Source organism: Adiantum capillus-veneris, chromosome 19 (assembly GCF_014529385.1).
Source record: "Adiantum capillus-veneris isolate H3 chromosome 19, ASM1452938v2, whole genome shotgun sequence".
In the NCBI taxonomy this organism is placed as follows: domain Eukaryota; kingdom Viridiplantae; phylum Streptophyta; class Polypodiopsida; order Polypodiales; family Pteridaceae; genus Adiantum; species Adiantum capillus-veneris.
Genome location: NC_140949.1, coordinates 763,881 through 783,491, shown reverse-complemented (window position 1 = coordinate 783,491; position 19,611 = coordinate 763,881).

Below are 19,611 nucleotides of genomic sequence, written 5' to 3'. Positions count from 1 at the left end.
TTACAACTCCTATTGCTATGTGGATAGAATAGGTGCGCAATACCAAACGGTGTGGGATCCTGACTCTATAGATGAATTTGGGAATATAACTCTTGCAAGAGATGAGTATGATATAGTTGAAAGACAACCAGAGGTTCTCCAATGGCTATCTATAAGAGTGTTTGCAAGGTCATACAGGTTACAACCGACCATGTGGCGGATGTTTTGTATCTGGTTAGTGCTGAAGCAAGAGGTACTTTTTACAAGTGCTTGGACCCTAGAGCGAGAAAATTGACAGATGAAAAGTATTTGTATGTCTTTGCTGACAAAAGGAAAGCTAGAGCACCAAGCCTTATCCTAGATAAGTATGAGTGTAAGTATTGCTGAGCAAATTGTGTGGACCTCCATAGGTTCCACATAGGTGGAGCACCTGTATCGCAAGTACTTGTGAATTCTGTCAATCTTATTTCTTCTCAAAGAGTTGATATCGAGCGAGTAGCAGAGTATCAAATGGAATGATTGACCTTGAATTTTGTGAGAAGTAGCCAAAAGGTTGAAGTAGTGATCACGAAAACGGTGATGCGAGGACCTAGAAGGAGAACACCAACATCAAGTATGGTTGCAGATAGGTTAACATTCAGTCAACACAAGACTAATGCATCCACATTCACGAGTAGATGCCATTAGAGCACCACGATTGCAAGTGCCAGGAAGGTTTCACGAAATGCATGTTGATAGAGAGAAACCATGAAGAGAACCTTTTAGAAGAGCATTCAGAGTGGATGAGCTGAGAGATGTGGCCTTGGGACGATCGTTTGAGGAACGACATGTTAGACCATTTCAAGTGGCAAAATGAGTGAACAATTTTTGTTTTGAATCAGGAGACCCATTTGTACTTGTGGCTAGTTTTGTTCAAGTCATCGAGGCTGAGAATATGACGAGCCCAAGAAATCCGTATCAAGGATTTGGAATGACTCTAGAAGGAGATACGGCGGATTGATTTCAGTCCCTAAAGAATGTTACGTACAATAACATGGATGCGTTCTATGAGGAATTCATGGGAGATTTTTCTAAGAGAGGAATTAAGCACAACAACTATTTTCATATTTATGATTTTCAGCAAGAATCAAAGGAATCTATTAGAGATGCGTCTAGACGGATGTAGAGGTACGTGAAGAGGTATCCCTTGGAAAAACTTCCAAGTGAAGCCGGAATAGTTAGTAGATTTATTTGGGGCTTCAAGAGTGAAGTTTTGAAGAAGGACTTATATATAAAGAAGTGCGAAACATTAGATGAGGTCATAAAGGAAGCGATATATCTGATCGATAAGTGCAAGATCTTTGACAAAGAAAACAATAAGAGTGGCGACAAGAAGGGGTCGACATCTTGTGAAACTTCTTTTGTTAAAACCACAAAGAAGAACAATAGTTGACTACAAACATTTGACTGAGGAAGTCATGAAATAACTCAATGCAACAACATCAACAATTCTAAAGCCGAAACAATGCTACACATGCAATGGCAAGCATACATCATGTGATTATTTTGTGTTATCCCAAAGAGGACCAAAGTGGTGCGACATCAAGAAAAAGTACACGAACTACACGATGGAGGAGTGCTACAAGAACTATATTAGGGAACGATCAATGGGAACGACAACAATGGCACCACCTCAACCAAGATATGCACTAGGACCATTCCATTATCTAGCAGGGGTAGAGAAAGATTTTGCGAAACTTGGGGATGGATTACAATTCTATCCACGCTTGTCCTAATGACTGCATTCTTTTCAGAGGGGAATACATAGACATGGAGAAGTGTCCGAAATGTGATTCCGAAAGATATCGAGTAGATCTCCACGGGATAAAAATTCCACAAAAGGTTTTGCGACATTTTCCTCTGCTTCCTCGCATGCATCAAGCATTTCTTCGAATGTAAGTCCATGGCCGCCCTAGCATCATGGCATGAGGAGAATAAATCTTCGGATGGTGTGCTACAAATTCCTGCAGATTGCGCAGCCTGGAAACATATAGATGGAACATGGTCGGATTTTGCCAGGGAAGCTCGAAATTTGCGCTTAGGCATGGCTATGGATGGCGTAAATCCATTTGGTCAAAGATCAACATCTTACAGTGTATGGCCCGTTGTCATCGTCAACTACAACATTCCCCCGTGGTTGACTACGAAGAAGGGGCGCCTATGGCTAAGCTTGATTGTGCCAGGGCGATATAAAGTGGGGAATATGGATGTGTATCTTCGTCTACTATTGGAAGAGCTACAACAATTGTGGATTGGCATAGAGGTGGTGGATATGAGGCGACACACAGGACGACGGAATGCTTTGATCAGAGGCATTCTAATGTGGACCATGCATGACTATCCCGGGCTAACAGAATGCTCAGGTGATCTATTGACACTCCTCACTCAGACACTGTAAATCTTGTTTTTTCCCATAGTTGATCTATTATCATGTGTATACATGCAGGGCTTCAAACAAGCGGATACAGAGCATGTGTCACATGTGGACCTAGACTGAATGCACGTAGGGCGCCCTCACTGAAGAAGCAAATCTACGAAGGTCATCAAGCGTATCTTCCAGAGAATCATGTGTTACGCGACGGCTTTTTGGGAAGAGAGCCACCAAGGATGTCTGCACAAGCATGGTTAGAGCAGAAGGAGATGTGCGATGACGGATTGCCTCCAGGGATGAAGAGACTATCTCTATGGTACGAGTTACCATACTGGCCCCGACTCATGATCAATCACTTGCTCGATCCAATGGACATATTCAAGAATGTGGGTAATCTACTATGGGACCATCTGACCGGCAAGAAAGATACTTTGGGAGCCAGAGTTGACCTTAGAAATGTGGATTGTATGGAGCAATATTGGCCTCAAACAGCGTCTGATGGATCGATAAAACTCCCTAAAGCACCATGGATTTTCACAGGAGCCCAAGAACGCAAAGTAAAAGAGACCATTCGATCTTTGCGGACCCCCACTGGCGTAATGCACTCACTCCGAACGTGTTTTACTAAAGAAGGAAAGCTTACCGGTTTGAAGTCACACGATTGGCATAAAATGTGTCAGGTACATTCATAGTGGACTTTAATATCATTGCATAAAATGTGGACTTTAATATCATTGCTGCACATACTTTACAGTTTATTTTACCAGTTGCCATTGAGGGATGTTTGTCTCTCGACATCCGTAACACAATCTACAAACTTGCAAAGCTGGTGCAATGGATCTCACAAAAGGAGATCAACGTAGACTCCATACCATTTGCCAAACTAAATGCTGTGGAGCTTGTGTGCATGTTTGAGAAACATTTTTCTACTACCATGCTAACCATTCAGGTGCATCTTCTTGTTCATATAGTTGATGAGGTGGAAATAGCTGGCACGCTTCATTCCAGATGGATGTTCTTCTTAGAACGTTTCATGAAAACGCTTAAGGGATATGTGCGTCAAAAGGCACGTCCGGAGGGTAGCATGGCAGAAGTTTGGTTGGTATCAGAGTCCCTAGTGTACATTGGAGAGTGGCTAGACGGATTTGATAAAGCCCGGGACACGCTATGGTGAACCATAGATGATGAGCGCATGTCTGGGATTGTCATGTGCAATCTCGGTGTTGAGAAGAAGATGACGGAAGATCTAGAGGCTAAAATCAACCGATTTTGCATGCTTCACAATCCAGTGATGCAAAAGTGGATTTCACAATATGAGGATGCAAAGCAAGAGCGACAAAGGGCACGAATCGAGTGGAGACGGGGAAGACGACCACCGATGCACTATCCGACGGTTCTGGAGAGCCTACCAACCTTCATGAGCTTAAGATGGTTGCACAACCAATTGAAAAGCGCACAACAATGCGGTGACGAAGTGACTGAGGAAGAGTGGGAGTACTCTCGGGGTTGCGCGACCAAGGTAAGTTTGCAATGTACGACTAGCAAGTGACTTTATTTATAAACTTTTGAATGGCCACTCATAATCTTTGTTCGTTGTAGTAAAAGTCATACACAGCAGCATGGTGTAAAGGTCGACATTTTAGGGTGGAACGAATCGACAAAAAGCGTTTTACTCAAGATTGTGGAATCATGGCAAAATTTGAACAGTCTAGTCGACGACGTTCCTCTGCCTGATGGACATCCTGTGGTGGCGGAACTCACTTACTTCGGCACGCTGCAAGAGATTTTGAGGATCGATTACAGAGGATTTTTTGTCAACTTGTTCGACGTGCAATGGTTCAAGATAATCATGGAGGGTCGCAACGCTACTGTGCGTAGAGGAGAGTCTGGTTTTCTTGAGGTGGATTCTATTAAGAAATGGACTAACTTAAGAGACACTTTCGTACTACCCGAGCATTGTGAACAAGTAAGTATGTAAATAGTTAACATCCCCTTTTTACAAGTTATGTGCTTGAAAGCTCTCATGTAAGTTATGTGGCTCTGGCAGGTAATATTTCATCCTACAAAGTCTACATCAAACTGGTGGTACGTCATAGAGGTAGCCCCTCGTAGTGCAAGGACGTATGAAGGCTACCATGTGCCAATCACAACGGCATCAATGGAGGAGATCAGAGAAGATGCTCAATCAGAAGCCGTTGCGGTGGTGCCAGACGAGCATACCGATGCTACTACTCTATATGGGGTGCATGCAGAGGAGCTACAAAATGAAACAGAGGATATGTGTTTAGACGGAGAGCTCTATATAGATATAGGAAGTTATGCTGAGTTATGCGAGGATGAGAGAGAGATCTCTTAAAGCCACAAATATTGAATTTCAACAATTTTGCTCCATGTTGTAAAAGCTTTGGCTCTCTAAGTACTGAGGCGGTCCGGGGCGGGCAACAAGAAGAGTGGCCTCTAGACACCCTTCAAGGCTCCCGTGCTGCTCAATGGGGCTGGGGCACAACACAAACCAAAACAACAAACCCACCGCCAAATCCCAACTACACAAGGGGCACCACCTAGTTTAAGAGCGAACTAGGACGCAAAAGAGGAGAATCGTTAGAGCAACCCACAAACAAGCAAGGAATTTACACTAACCCTAACACCAATGGAATACTCTCACACACTAAAACACGAGAGAGAGAGATAGAGAGAGAGAGAGAGAGAGAGAGAGAGAGATAGTGCTCGGGCTGCTTTGAAACGTATCGGCAATGATCAAGCAAACACAACTATATATTTAAGAAAGAGAGAGAAAGGGGGAGGGGGTGCTTGTTGCATTAATACCTTCTTACAAATCTGTCATGACAAATCAAAGTGAGATTAGTACTTGTTCAACATAGCTTGCGTAAATTTCACCACAACACATCACAAGAAAAGCCACCCCAATCACTGTCTTAAGGCCAGGGGAGTCCTCTCCACCCTGTCACCCTCTTACAGTATGTGGGATTTATGGCTAGATTGATGACAACACCAGAGACAAGCTATCAAGAACTTAACAAAAAAAAAACACCAAGACACTTACGCATCATTGTGTCCATTACTTCATGTTGGAAGGGAGACAAAGTATCCAAGCTTAGTCCAAATCCACCCTCCTTGATTCAGTGAATGTTGGGCTTACACTAGTAGGAGAAATGATAGATTTCCTACTCTCAATTGAATGATCACTCTCTCTCTTACAATGGCATAGATTTCCCTTGCTAATCCCCTATTACAACACATGCACATGCATAAGACAATGAGCTTCCACTCAAGAGCTCCTTCTAGAGAGGTTGAGCTTGGCTTCTCAAGCTATAGCATAGTGCTCTTGCTTATGGCTCCCCCTTTTTATGCTAGCTACACCCTCCTTTTATAGCAATTTTGAAGGCTAGGGTTACTCCTCTAACCATGGTTGGGTTAGATTTTCAGCAATTTATCTAATTTCTTTTGCTTGGAATTATCAAGAAGTTGGTGGGGAAAAAGAGAGGAGAGAAATGGAGGTGATAGGACTTTTCATAGTGGGTTAGTGTTAGTAGAGTTAGTATTAATTTACAAATGGAATTGAATATTTACAATGGGAGTATCCATGTAGGATACAAATAAGGAAGAAAAACTCTTAAGAGGTAAGAAAAGGTGGATTTCTTACAAGGTTGATGCTCCAAGTGTCTTGAGTAGGGCCAATTTTGACGCTTGTTGACGGTCCACTAGCTTTGACGGTACATTTTTTCTCCACTCTTGACCTTCCTTGAGAGACAAGGTAATTGAAGCTGAGTAATCAACCACCATGATGCTGTCTTTTAAGAGAAGAGGCTGAATTTTGTGGTTTTTTGATAGATATGGGTAATTTGGAGGAGGAAAAATGAGACTAGGTGGTCAATTTTGGAATGGAATTGTGTGTGGGAGGTATGAGTTCACCATGGTTTCTCTTATTCTTCAAGGTTGAGGAGAAGGTGAGTAGTATGCAGAGAGGAGTGGTGAGAGAGATGGGGATGATGAGTGGAGAAGTGTGTGTGAAAGAGGAAAATGATAAAGTGGAAGAGAGAGTGTGGCTGCATAGCATGGGAAAATTGGGGTCCACTAAAGAAATCATAGCTCACAGCTGGTAGCTCCAAAAATCATGAAAAAATTTGGGGTGATTATTCAGAGCGTGGGCTACATTTTCTCTTTTGACCACCGCTCCAAATTCGGAGTGGAGATAGGTGCCAAAATTCTCACCAAAAAACCTGTGTTTTAGGCCTGCAAAAGTCTTTTAGTGGTCCCCTCCTTTGTTGAATTTGTACAATGCATCCAAGAGTGAGCCCCTCCTTTGTCATATTATAATACAAAGCATTCAAGTTGCCCTTGACCCATGCATGGAGGAGGATTATTGGTGAAATAAGAAATATATACATGGTGGGACTAGTGTATGGACTATTCATGGACTTTAGCTCAATGAGCACATGGTGTTAGAATAATGAGTAAAAATAATAATAAAAATATGGAGGAGTTATGGATATGGAAAGATATTGGAATCATATGATATGGTCCCTCCTTGAATTATTTTGGGTGAAAGAGGAAAATGTATGCAAGTAAATAATATAATAAAAGTAACCAATGAGTAGAAATCAATTTTTTGTTTTCACGAGGGTGAGGGTGAAAATGTGGGAGTGATTTGTATAAAGGAAAAATATGAGGTTAGAGTATGTACATATTGGCAAAAAAAAAAAATATAATTATGGTGTAAGAGGATGAAAGAAGGTGTACATAGGTTTAATAAAACACACACCTAAGTAGAAATATTTAAATAAAATACCAAAATAATTATTAAAAATCCCTATATTTAGGCCATATATACAATGAAATATTTACACACAAAGAGGCCATAATATACTTTTATTTTTTTATTTTTTTTTATTTTTTTTGGCTCACCTAGCCCAGTGACTAGCTAGCTGAGGGTTTTTAAGAAGATATGGGAAAAGTCCCGTGACTCACGCACGCCTATGTACAGTGAAATGGTAGGGATAGCCACAGTGTTTGGGTGATTTTGGTAGGGTGAGGTAACTCACTGTGGCAATTACAAAGAGTCGAAAAAACGGCTATCATTAGCCCTCCCCCTTGGATGATGGTATATTCATGTACCATCATAGAGCATCTTTTCCAAAGAGAGTGCTTCAGAGTCCTTGACGAGATCTTCATTGTTTGGCCCCTCAGAATTTTGGCTGGAGTTACACTCATGCTTCATGTAACAATACTTACATGAGACAGCGGCCTTTGGACAGATCTTTGGTAGATCCTTTGGTAGAAGGCAACTCAAATAGGGCTTCAAGCGATACCCGTTTACTTTCCTGGAGTGCTCTTTACCATTCAAGTCCATAAGCTGATAGTAACTTGAATTGAAATCCTTCTTGACTATGTATGGCCCTTGCCATCTTGTTTCAAACTTGGCATCAAAACGATTGTCAAGTCGATTGTCATACCTTAGCACAAGCTCTCCTTCCTTGATGCCTTTGTCCTTCAGTTTCTTGTCGTGCGTTTCTTTCGCTTGTGTGGCTTTCCTCTTGTAGCACTCATATGCTGCTTCTCTTTTCCACTCAAGCTCCACTAACGTAAGAAGTCGATCCATCCATACCTCTTGATCATCTTGTGCTCCTTTGCCATGAAGTCGCATTGTTGGAATGTTGAGCTCGATAGGCTGCAAAGCCTCTTGACCATAGACCAAGTGAAATGGTGTGAACTCCGTGGCTTCCCTATATGTGGTTCGATATGCCCACAAGGCACCATCCAAGAAGTCATCCCATAATTTTGTCTTGTTTTGCACCATCTTTCTAATGATTCCTGCAATGACACCATTAGCCTTCTCCACCAAACCATTTGACTGTGGGTAGTATGGTGTGCTATGACGATGTAGAATGTGAAGCTCTTCACAAACTTCTGTGAGCAATCCTTTTCTAAACCCTGGACCATTATCAGAAACAATCTCCAAAGGTGTGCCAAATCTACAACAAATGTGAGTGTAGACGAATTTGCTCACTGTCTTCTCATTTACCTTTGCCACACTTTGTGCTTCCACCCACCTAGTCATATAGTCTACAGCCACTAGAATGTAGAGTTTACCATTTTTTGTCCTAGGCAGAGGACCCATAGCATCAATGCCCCACTTTTCAAAGGGTCCATTTGCAAGCACTATTTGCCTCGGGCCATGCACCAACCTTCTATTTCCATTTATCTGACAAGTGTGACAGCTTTTACACCAATGTTGAACATCCACATGCAAACTTGGCCAAACATACCCCGAAAGCAAAATCTTCTTCACAGTTAATTCTTGGGCAAAATGACCACCACATGCCTCTTCATGCAAACCTTTTAGAATGGCTGGAATTTCCTTGATAGTTGGTACTCGTCTGCACACTTGATCCTTCCCTCTTTGATAGAGGGAGCCTTCTAGGAAGAGATATACGCTTGCCTTCTTCATGAGTCTCCTCTTCTGAGATTTTGTGAAGTCTGGTGGAAACTCACCCTCCAAAATGTAGCCAATGATGGGAGCCAATGACTCCAATCCCTGGTACCTCGGCTGCTTCACAGCAGCCGCCACCATGATGACCTGCACTTCTTTCTTTACACATGCAACGGCTTGTTGTGCAAGTAAATCAGCATCTTCATTCTGTTTCCTAGGAATATGATATAGTTGCACTTCTTCAAATTGATTAAACAATCTACGAATGGCATGAACTTTTGTCCGTAAGCTCTCATTCTTGCATGCCCAAATGCCTAAAATCTGTTTAACAATGAGAAGTGCATCTCCCTTTACCATGAGGCGTTGTATCCCTTGGCCAATGCACATCTTCAAACCATGAAGTAGAGTGTCATATTCTGCTTCATTGTTGCTAGCTGAACTTGGTAGATTGAACTTCTCTTTCATGACCACCTCTCCACTTGGGTTGAGCAACACTAGCCCTCCCCCTGCTTTTCCTGTGGCTCGACGAAAAGCTCCATCAAAGAACAAAGTAAAAGCATTAGGAATACTTTTTGGTGGTGGCAATGGTAGGGTCTTTACTTCAGGCACCTTAATCTCCTTTTCGTGCACCCTATAAGTGAGAATCCCTGCCAATTGTGCACGCACACCATCTTCTACCTTGAAAGAGTATTGAAACTCTTGCAACTCCATAATCCACTTTGAGATCCTAGTACTAAGATTCATTTGAGATGACACCCAAGGGAACAAATTTTCTGCAGTGAGAATTACAAAAGGTTTTGGTAGCAGGTAGGATCTAAACTTTCTCACCGCAAACATGAGAGAAAGCATCATGAGTTCTGCTTCTGTGTAGTCTCTCTCCAAAGCATTCATGACCCTACTAGCAAAGTAGATGGGTCACATCCTTGTACTGTGGGGATCTTGTTGTAGCAACACAGCACCAATTGTTTCTTTCCCAGCACTAGAGCTAACAAAGAATGTGTACTCCCAACAAGGAGGCATGAGTGTTGGTAGCTCTGACAAAATGACTTTAATGTTACAAAAGTACTCTTCAAGCTCATCAGACCATGCAAATTCTACTTGTTGTGTCAACTTTTGCAAAGGGTGAAGTAACTCCGAGGCTAAATGAATGAAGCGTGACATATACTTCACCTTTTGAATGAATGAGATGACCTCCTTAAGACTCTTGGGTGATGGTAGCTCAATAAGAGCCTTTGCCTTCGAAGGATCCACTTCAATGCCTTTGTAAGAAACTTTATGACCAAGCAAGATTACTTCATCCTCACCTATATGGCACTTGTCGGGGTTGAGTTGACCTCCCATGTCGTAGAGCTTCTTTAAACCTTCTTCTACCCTTTGTAGATGCAATGATTTTGAGCTATAAATACAGAAATCATCAATGAACACCCTAATTGACTTTCCAAAGAATGCTTGAAACACCATATTCATGAAACGTTGGAATGTTGCAGGAGCATTTGTCAGACCAAATGGCATGACTCTAAAAGCATAACAACCCCAAGGAGTGATAAAGGTTGTTTTCAATTGATCCTCCAGTGCAATCCCTATTTGAAAGTAACCTGAGTAACCATCGTACACAGTGTACTTCTCATGACCAGCTACCTCATTTAGTATCTCATCCTGGAATGGGAGGGGAAAGTGATCTCTCTTTGTTGCCTCATTGAGGGGACGGTAATCCACACACACCCTCCACTTGCCGTTCTTCTTAGGAGTGACAACAACAGGAGAGACCCACTCTGAATTCTCCACTGGATAAATGAACCCTGCTGCTAGAAGCTTTCTTACCTCCTTGAGTAAAGCCTGCTCCTTGATGACTCCTAGCCTTCGTAGCTTCTGAGCCTTAGGTGTGGCCTCTGGCTTCAACTCAATTTTGTGTTGAACAGCGTCTACTCCACGCACATCGGTGTAGTCTTTAGCAAAAAGCCTAGGAAACTTCCTTAGCACACATTTGAACTCCTCTCTTTCATCCTTTGTAAGTGTTGTTGATAGCATACCTTCCAGCATCCCTTCATCTTGATCACCTTCGTTCTCTTGAGGACCTACCTCCTCCAAGCCTTGACAAGAGGTCTCTTGGTTGCTTGGCTTAAACCTTACCCCCATGACTTCGATGGAAGACTCCTCTTCAGTAATGCTGCCGCTACTTTCTTCTTCTGAAGTGCTATCGGTCCAACCTTCTTCCGTCTCACTTTGAGATGATTCTTCATGGAGCTCCTCTTGGCGTTGCTCCTTCATGTCAAAGACAACCTTCTTGTGATTGTCATTCCTGCAAATTAGCTTTCCACTCTCCCAATCCTGCAAAGCTCGCATTTTCATTAGCCATGGTCTTCCTAGGATAAATGGGTAACCATTTCCCTTGGTAGACATGACATAGAAATCCACTGCCTTCTTAATGCCAAAGGCCTCCACAAAAACATTTTTACAAATGCCTACGCACCTAGCCTTGCTATTGTTTGCCATCTTGACCCTAATTTCAGGTGTCTCATGGATGTGCATGCCTAGTTTTTGCATGAGTCCCTCTGTCATGATGCAAATTTGTGCACCCCCATCCACTAGACCTTTCCTAACCAATCTCCCTTTGATGTAACAGTCTAGTACCGGTGTAATGTCCTCATTCATTTCAGCTTGTGCAATTTTTACAACAGGCACACTCTCTTTTACCTTTCTCCTAGTGCTAACTGCCCTTGTTAAATCCCTCCTAACTTGTGGACATAATGCAAGAAATTGAGGCCATGAAATATCAGGACCCTTACCTCTCATGTCTTCCAACAAGTTGTACGGAGCCATACCATGTCCAAGAGGGAAGTCTTGGAGGTTGATACGACGTCGAGTCCTCTTGGTTTCCTTGGTTTCCTTTGCCTTCTTGCCTTGTCCATGGTCACTCTGTGATGTGACTCCTTCTTTCTCTTTACCTTTTCCTCGGCCACGCTTAATTCCATTGGCTTCCATGTCAACCTCATTTGAATTTGTCACCTCTACCACATGCACATTTGGATCTGGCAAAGGTGGAACTCCTTCTACCCCTTGTAGAGGTGGTCTTGGTCCATTTGGCCTTTGTAGAAGCCTTGGTTGTTGACCAGTTCCTTCACCTGCATTCATCACTGGGTAATTCAAGTTAGGCCTCCCTGGCTCCCCACGGGGCCAAGGACAATTATACATCCCATGTCCAGACTCTCCGCAATTCCAACATTGCAAGACTCTCCTAGGTCGTGGATCTCGCTCTTCAGACTTCTTTGCTTGTCCCTTTGGACCTACAGCTTGTGCAAGGTGAATTGATAGGCTGCTTAAAGATTCGTTTAACTTCTCAATTACTTCCGCCGTTACCTCAAGAAGCTCCCTCGATGTTGATGCTTGTGACTTACCTTTGGGTCTAAGACCTTCTATTGGAACCTCTCCCCTTAAGCACTTGAGTTTCCTATACTTCTCAGCAGCCCTAGTTTCAGCTGCATCAAAAGTAGCAGGTGCACCCGCCTCAAATTTTACCTTAAGGTCAGGAAAGAGTCCGGCTATGAACCTCTCCTTCTTTAAAAATTCTGCACCATCACCAGGGTTAGCAACATTTCGTATCCATAGAGCCCAAAGACGTAGAAACTCTTGCTTGTACAAGTAGTAGTCATCTAAGTCTTTTTGCTTATGAGAAACAATGTCTTGCCATAGTTTTTGAGTGTTTTGGGGATCAAAGAAGTATCTCTTAAAACGATTCAAAACTTCTGTGTAATTCCCCTTAACTTCCTCAGGCAAAGAGTCAAACCAAGTACTAGCATCTTTCCTAAGGACCACCTCAAACATTTCTACACGTTCTTGATCGGTTACTATCCTCTTGATACGGCAAGAAATCTTGAAATTTGCTAAAAATAATTCTGCATCCTCTCCAGGCTCTCCAAAGAAAAGAGGATATCCAGACATTTGGCGTTGGCTCTCCATTATTATGAAAGATTACAACACGAGTTACAATAAGGGATACAATAGAGATCTAGAACCACTCGCCTGCAAATGAAGAAGTGAGAAAATACCACTCTAGGTTTTCTTCTTCAGCTATCCAAGCTTCAATAAGGTCTCGATTTGTTTGATTAAAACAAAAGGGTAGACTATTGATGAGCTCTAAGAAGGGTTGAAATTCTTCAAAGCTAAGGCGATAAACAGAAATCTCTAGAACTTCATTTTCTGGATCCAAAAGAGAAACCACGTCCCAAGTGATAAATTGCACTTGCTCTACAATTCCCAATGCACAAGCGGTTTGTATAAAAACTAGATCTTCATGCTCGTCGAAGGCCGTGAGAAAGTAGCAATTGACTAGGAGCTCCTTTCCTTCGAGTTCCACACAGTCGGAGTGAGGCAACCTTCTCACAATTTCATAAAGAACATCCTCATCAAGTCCGATCAAGTTTGCAAGATTTAAAGACTCCACTTGTGCTACAAAATTCCTGGACAAAAACTCCTTAGGATTATGGTTAAATCATTCAAAAGCATAAAGAGATTTACAATGTCTCTATGAACAAAGTGTCATAGAAAGTAGAGAAGGATGAGAATTTATACAAATTTGCAATCTTCTCTATGCTCTCTTTATTAAGACAAGCTCTGAATAGCTCCCTATCTCCTTTGTTGAAAGCGAAAGGAAGACTATTAATAAGACGCAAATGAGGGAAAAATTCACCAAATGTGAGTCTATGAAGCATGAACTCTGGCCGCAAGTTTCCTGAAGAGTCTTCCTCAATGGTGAAATGCACTCGCCAAACGCCAAATTTCACTCTATTTACCAATTTTAGGGCACACACTAGTTGGATGAATGCGCGGTCTTCCTTAGTGCCCAACAACAAGAGGAAAATGGAATCCACGCGTAGGACCTTCCGTCTTAACTTCACCACCCTCTTGTTATGAGGGAGACGCCTTACTACTTGCTCCTGCAACTCAATTGGTAATAGAGCTAGATCTCTAAGGATTGAACTTTCACTGCACACACATTCCCAGTTAGAATAAATGATCGTTTTTTTGTTTCTTGTAACAACTTGGACAAAGAAAAAACAAACATACACACTACTTTGCCGGGCTGCATTTCATTTTAAAATAAAATGAACACATGTACATCAAAGGAAGTGTGGTAGTTGATGAGAGGTAGAATGACAGGGTTTGGTGATGCAAGAATTTCTCCTGCTCTTTGGGCACCAAACATGAACACCATTCGTTGTTGAAAATGGATCTTTCTACTAATTGCAACGTTTATTCTAATGTGTGGAGTAAAATGAAAGGGAAAAACCTCTATTCCTGGGCCATTATCCATGGCCTATGCATGTCCTAATGCTTAAAACAAAACAAAAATATAGACGTCCAAACTAAGGTCGTACCTAATGAGAGGCAAAATAAAAGGATTTACTGAAGCGTTTATCTCGTCCAACCTAAGAGGACCTAAAATTCTACGAATGACACGTTGAAATTGCAACTTAGTACTAACAATTATGTGTACCTTTTGCCTTGCAATGGGAATGAAGGGATCATACAAAGCTTCGTGATTCATGCAAACTACTTGACTATGCTAAAGGTTGATTCTACACAAAAATACACAAGCCTTCCTCCGTGGGGGCACCAATTTGAGGCGGTCCGGGGCGGGCAACAAGAAGAGTGGCCTCTAGACACCCTTCAAGGCTCCCGTGCTGCTCAATGGGGCTGGGGCACAACACAAACCAAAACAACAAACCCACCGCCAAATCCCAACTACACAAGGGGCACCACCTAGTTTAAGAGCGAACTAGGACGCAAAAGAGGAGAATCGTTAGAGCAACCCACAAACAAGCAAGGAATTTACACTAACCCTAACACCAATGGAATACTCTCACACACTAAAACACGAGAGAGAGAGATAGAGAGAGAGAGAGAGAGAGAGATAGTGCTCGGGCTGCTTTGAAACGTATCGGCAATGATCAAGCAAACACAACTATATATTTAAGAAAGAGAGAGAAAGGGGGAGGGGGTGCTTGTTGCATTAATACCTTCTTACAAATCTGTCATGACAAATCAAAGTGAGATTAGTACTTGTTCAACATAGCTTGCGTAAATTTCACCACAACACATCACAAGAAAAGCCACCCCAATCACTGTCTTAAGGCCAGGGGAGTCCTCTCCACCCTGTCACCCTCTTACAGTATGTGGGATTTATGGCTAGATTGATGACAACACCAGAGACAAGCTATCAAGAACTTAACCAAAAAAAAACACCAAGACACTTACGCATCATTGTTGTCCATTACTTCACGTTGGAAGGGAGACAAAGTATCCAAGCTTAGTCCAAATCCACCCTCCTTGATTCAGCGAATGTTGGGTTTACACTAGTAGGAGAAATGATAGATTTCCTACTCTCAATTGAATGATCACTCTCTCTCTTACAATGGCATAGATTTCCCTTGCTAATCCCCTATTACAACACATGCACATGCATAAGACAATGAGCTTCCACTCAAGAGCTCCTTCTAGAGAGGTTGAGCTTGGCTTCTCAAGCTATAGCATAGTGCTCTTGCTTATGGCTCCCCCTTTTTATGCTAGCTACACCCTCCTTTTATAGCAATTTTGAAGGCTAGCGTTACTCCTCTAACCATGGTTGGGTTAGATTTTCAGCAATTTATCTAATTTCTTTTGCTTGGAATTATCAAGAAGTTGGTGGGGAAAAAGAGAGGAGAGAAATGGAGGTGATAGGACTTTTCATAGTGGGTTAGTGTTAGTAGAGTTAGTATTAATTTACAAATGGAATTGAATATTTACAATGGGAGTATCCATGTAGGATACAAATAAGGAAGAAAAACTCTTAAGAGGTAAGAAAAGGTGGATTTCTTACAAGGTTGATGCTCCAAGTGTCTTGAGTAGGGCCAATTTTGACGCTTGTTGACGGTCCACTAGCTTTGACGGTACATTTTTTCTCCACTCTTGACCTTCCTTGAGAGACAAGGTAATTGAAGCTGAGTAATCAACCACCATGATGCTGTCTTTTAAGAGAAGAGGCTGAATTTTGTGGTTTTTTGATAGATATGGGTAATTTGGAGGAGGAAAAATGAGACTAGGTGGTCAATTTTGGAATGGAATTGTGTGTGGGAGGTATGAGTTCACCATGGTTTCTCTTATTCTTCAAGGTTGAGGAGAAGGTGAGTAGTATGCAGAGAGGAGTGGTGAGAGAGATGGGGATGATGAGTGGAGAAGTGTGTGTGAAAGAGGAAAATGATAAAGTGGAAGAGAGAGTGTGGCTGCATAGCATGGGAAAATTGGGGTCCACTAAAAAAATCATAGCTCACAGCTGGTAGCTCCAAAAATCATGAAAAAATTTGGGGTGATTATTCAGAGCGTGGGCTACATTTTCTCTTTTGACCACCGCTCCAAATTCGGAGTGGAGATAGGTGCCAAAATTCTCACCAAAAAACCTGTGTTTTAGGCCTGCAAAAGTCTTTTAGTGGTCCCCTCCTTTGTTGAATTTGTACAATGCATCCAAGAGTGAGCCCCTCCTTTGTCATATTATAATACAAAGCATTCAAGTTGCCCTTGACCCATGCATGGAGGAGGATTATTGGTGAAATAAGAAATATATACATGGTGGGACTAGTGTATGGACTATTCATGGACTTTAGCTCAATGGGCACATGGTGTTAGAATAATGAGTAAAAATAATAATAAAAATATGGAGGAGTTATGGATATGGAAAGATATTGGAATCATATGATATGGTCCCTCCTTGAATTATTTTGGGTGAAAGAGGAAAATGTATGCAAGTAAATAATATAATAAAAGTAACCAATGAGTAGAAATCAATTTTTTGTTTTCACGAGGGTGAGGGTGAAAATGTGGGAGTGATTTGTATAAAGGAAAAATATGAGGTTAGAGTATGTACATATTGGCAAAAAAAAAAATATAATTATGGTGTAAGAGGATGAAAGAAGGTGTACATAGGTTTAATAAAACACACACCTAAGTAGAAATATTTAAATAAAATACCAAAATAATTATTAAAAATCCCTATATTTAGGCCATATATACAATGAAATATTTACACACAAAGAGGCCATAATATACTTTTATTTTTTTATTTTTTTTTATTTTTTTTGGCTCACCTAGCCCAGTGACTAGCTAGCTGAGGGTTTTTAAGAAGATATGGGAAAAGTCCCGTGACTCACGCACGCCTATGTACAGTGAAATGGTAGGGATAGCCACAGTGTTTGGGTGATTTTGGTAGGGTGAGGTAACTCACTGTGGCAATTACAAAGAGTCGAAAAAACGGCTATCAGTACCTTCCATGGTGTATAACGCTCTTTTCTACTCGCGCTCACATCTTTTGATTGAAAATTCTGAGTTTTCGACTTGCCTCTTCTATCACTCAATTCATTGCGTCATTGTATTTATATGCGTCATTACGTCATTGTATTTAATGGTCTTTGCGTCATTGTCTACTCTATTCATTCAATATTAAGTTTAAATATTCGTGTGTTTAATGCAGGTATGGATGATGAGGATTTTCTTTCTTCTTTGTCACCGCAGCAGAGACAGTGGTACGTGGAGCGTCATCGCTCTGGCGCATCATCGCGCGTTCCTACTCCATCCGCATCTCCCTCTCTTTCGGAGCATTCGGCGCGCTCCGAAGCTTCGGCGTCGATGAGACGAGCTTCACACTCGTCTAGACATCGGCGCTCTAGTGGTGGCGGTGGCGGTTGTTGTGGGGATTCCGCTTCCGATGCCTCCACACCGCCTCGTGTTCGACGAGGCTCTTTACCCTCCCCTTCTTTGCCCGCCCCCACACCAGCCAGAGCATCGCCATCTACGCCAGGTTTTGCACGGCTGACTATTCCTAGCAGCTACACACCTCTACCTACTCCGCCAGGAGCCACCCCACTCGACACTCCTCGCTTCGGGGCCCAGACGCCGGTGGAGACACCTGACGTCCGTACCCCCATCGACACGCCGCTAGAGACCCCTGCCGGGACACCCAGGTTCACGCGTCACCGGCAAGAGGGCTTGTCTTACTCCGTCGACTTCAGCGGCAGCATCATCATGGATGATGACGGCAAGAAGGTGATCTCGCGCATGCGTGGTCTTTGCTCTCAGCTGTTTAGACACTACATACTAAACAAATGGAGTGAAGTACCAAGTGATTTAAAAAACAGAGTCATCAGCATACTTCATGATGAGTTTCCCGTTCCAACACGGGATCAGCGCTTCAATGAAGACCTGATGAAGATTCGAATGCGCGAATACTGCAAACACAAGCGTTCCGAAGTGCAAAAAGAAATCAAGAATGGGTGGAACAGGCCAGATTGGCTGGCCAAAGAAGATTGGAAGAATGCGAAGAAAGCAGCGCGCGAGAATCCCGACAAGTGGAAGCAACAAAAGGATGCAGCCACAGCGCGAGTAGAGGCAGGGAGCTCGCACCACTTGGGGAGCGGTGGATGGGCATCATTTGAGGCCGATTTTGTAAGTGTTTTCGCATTGCTCTTTATGTTCGATAGTTTAGGGTTTATGAGTTTTTTAATTCTAACATAATGAAATCTTTGTATGTTTTGACAGTGGTCGATGACAGGACGTGATCCCACACCGTACGAGCGCGAGTACGCAGGCAGGAAGGGCTTAAACGCCCTGATGGACATTCTCAGTTCTCGCGGCGGCATGGTTAGTATTAGGGTTTACTCTTTTCTATTTTTTGTATTGTTTTATAAATGTCGTTATATGTTTATACTTACTGAAAGCTGTCTTATTGTCTTTTTTTGCAGAATCCGACAGATACACCGCTTGGACGCGATGAGACGTCTGACTAGACGACGTCAGTTTAGCCGTAGCTAGATAGCATTAGTTTAGGGTTTCTCATAGCTTATGTATCATGAGACGGATTTTATACGTCTTTTTGAACCATGTATATTATTACATGTGTCACCGCAGTTCCTTTTGCCAATCAATTCTTTATGCCTATGATGTTGTACAATTGTCATTATTACATTTGCCAATCAATTCATTTTGCCTATGATGTGTACAATTGTCAATTTTGCAAACAATGCGTCTTGTGGGTGACTATTTTGGGTCTATTATCTACCCTTGCACTTTTTTTAAAAAGTGAATCAAGTACAATATGGTTGATGGGTGGCAGGGCATGCAATGCCCTGTCACCAAAAAAAAATTCTCTCGGGCGTCGCTATAACCGTCGCTATTTATGGCTCTGTAGCGTCGCTATGAGCGTCGCTATAGTCTTCTGTGTAAACGTCGTTATGACCGTCGCTATGACCGTCGCTATATAGCAACGCTCATAGCGACGCTTATAGCGACGCCTATAGCGACGCATATAGCGACGCTCTCGTAGCGACGGTTTTAGCGACACCGGGGGTTATAAAAACCCAGTGTATTTCCGTCGCTAACAGCGTCACAAGAGCACACAACCTCTTGTAGCGCGTGCCTTATATCTTAGGTGTATGGTTTTCTTGAACTACTTCCCACTCGAAGATATTCTAAGTTGATCTCCATCAGCTTGTTTGTTGACTTTCAAGTGTAAGAGTTGGGATATAAGAGTTTCCAAAAAAAGAAAATATCTCCTCTAGCATGGTATCTATTTCATATGTTGAACCTTTTCCATGAAGTGGTCTAAGCAACTTGTTTCAAGTCCTTGATATTGAAACTCATTTTCTTGGCTTTTTGTAGGTTCAAATGTGAGCCTCACGATTTTTTTTCTCACTTCCTTGTTGCATGAGCATCTTCTTGTACCATTAAAATTGAAAATTGGAATGAT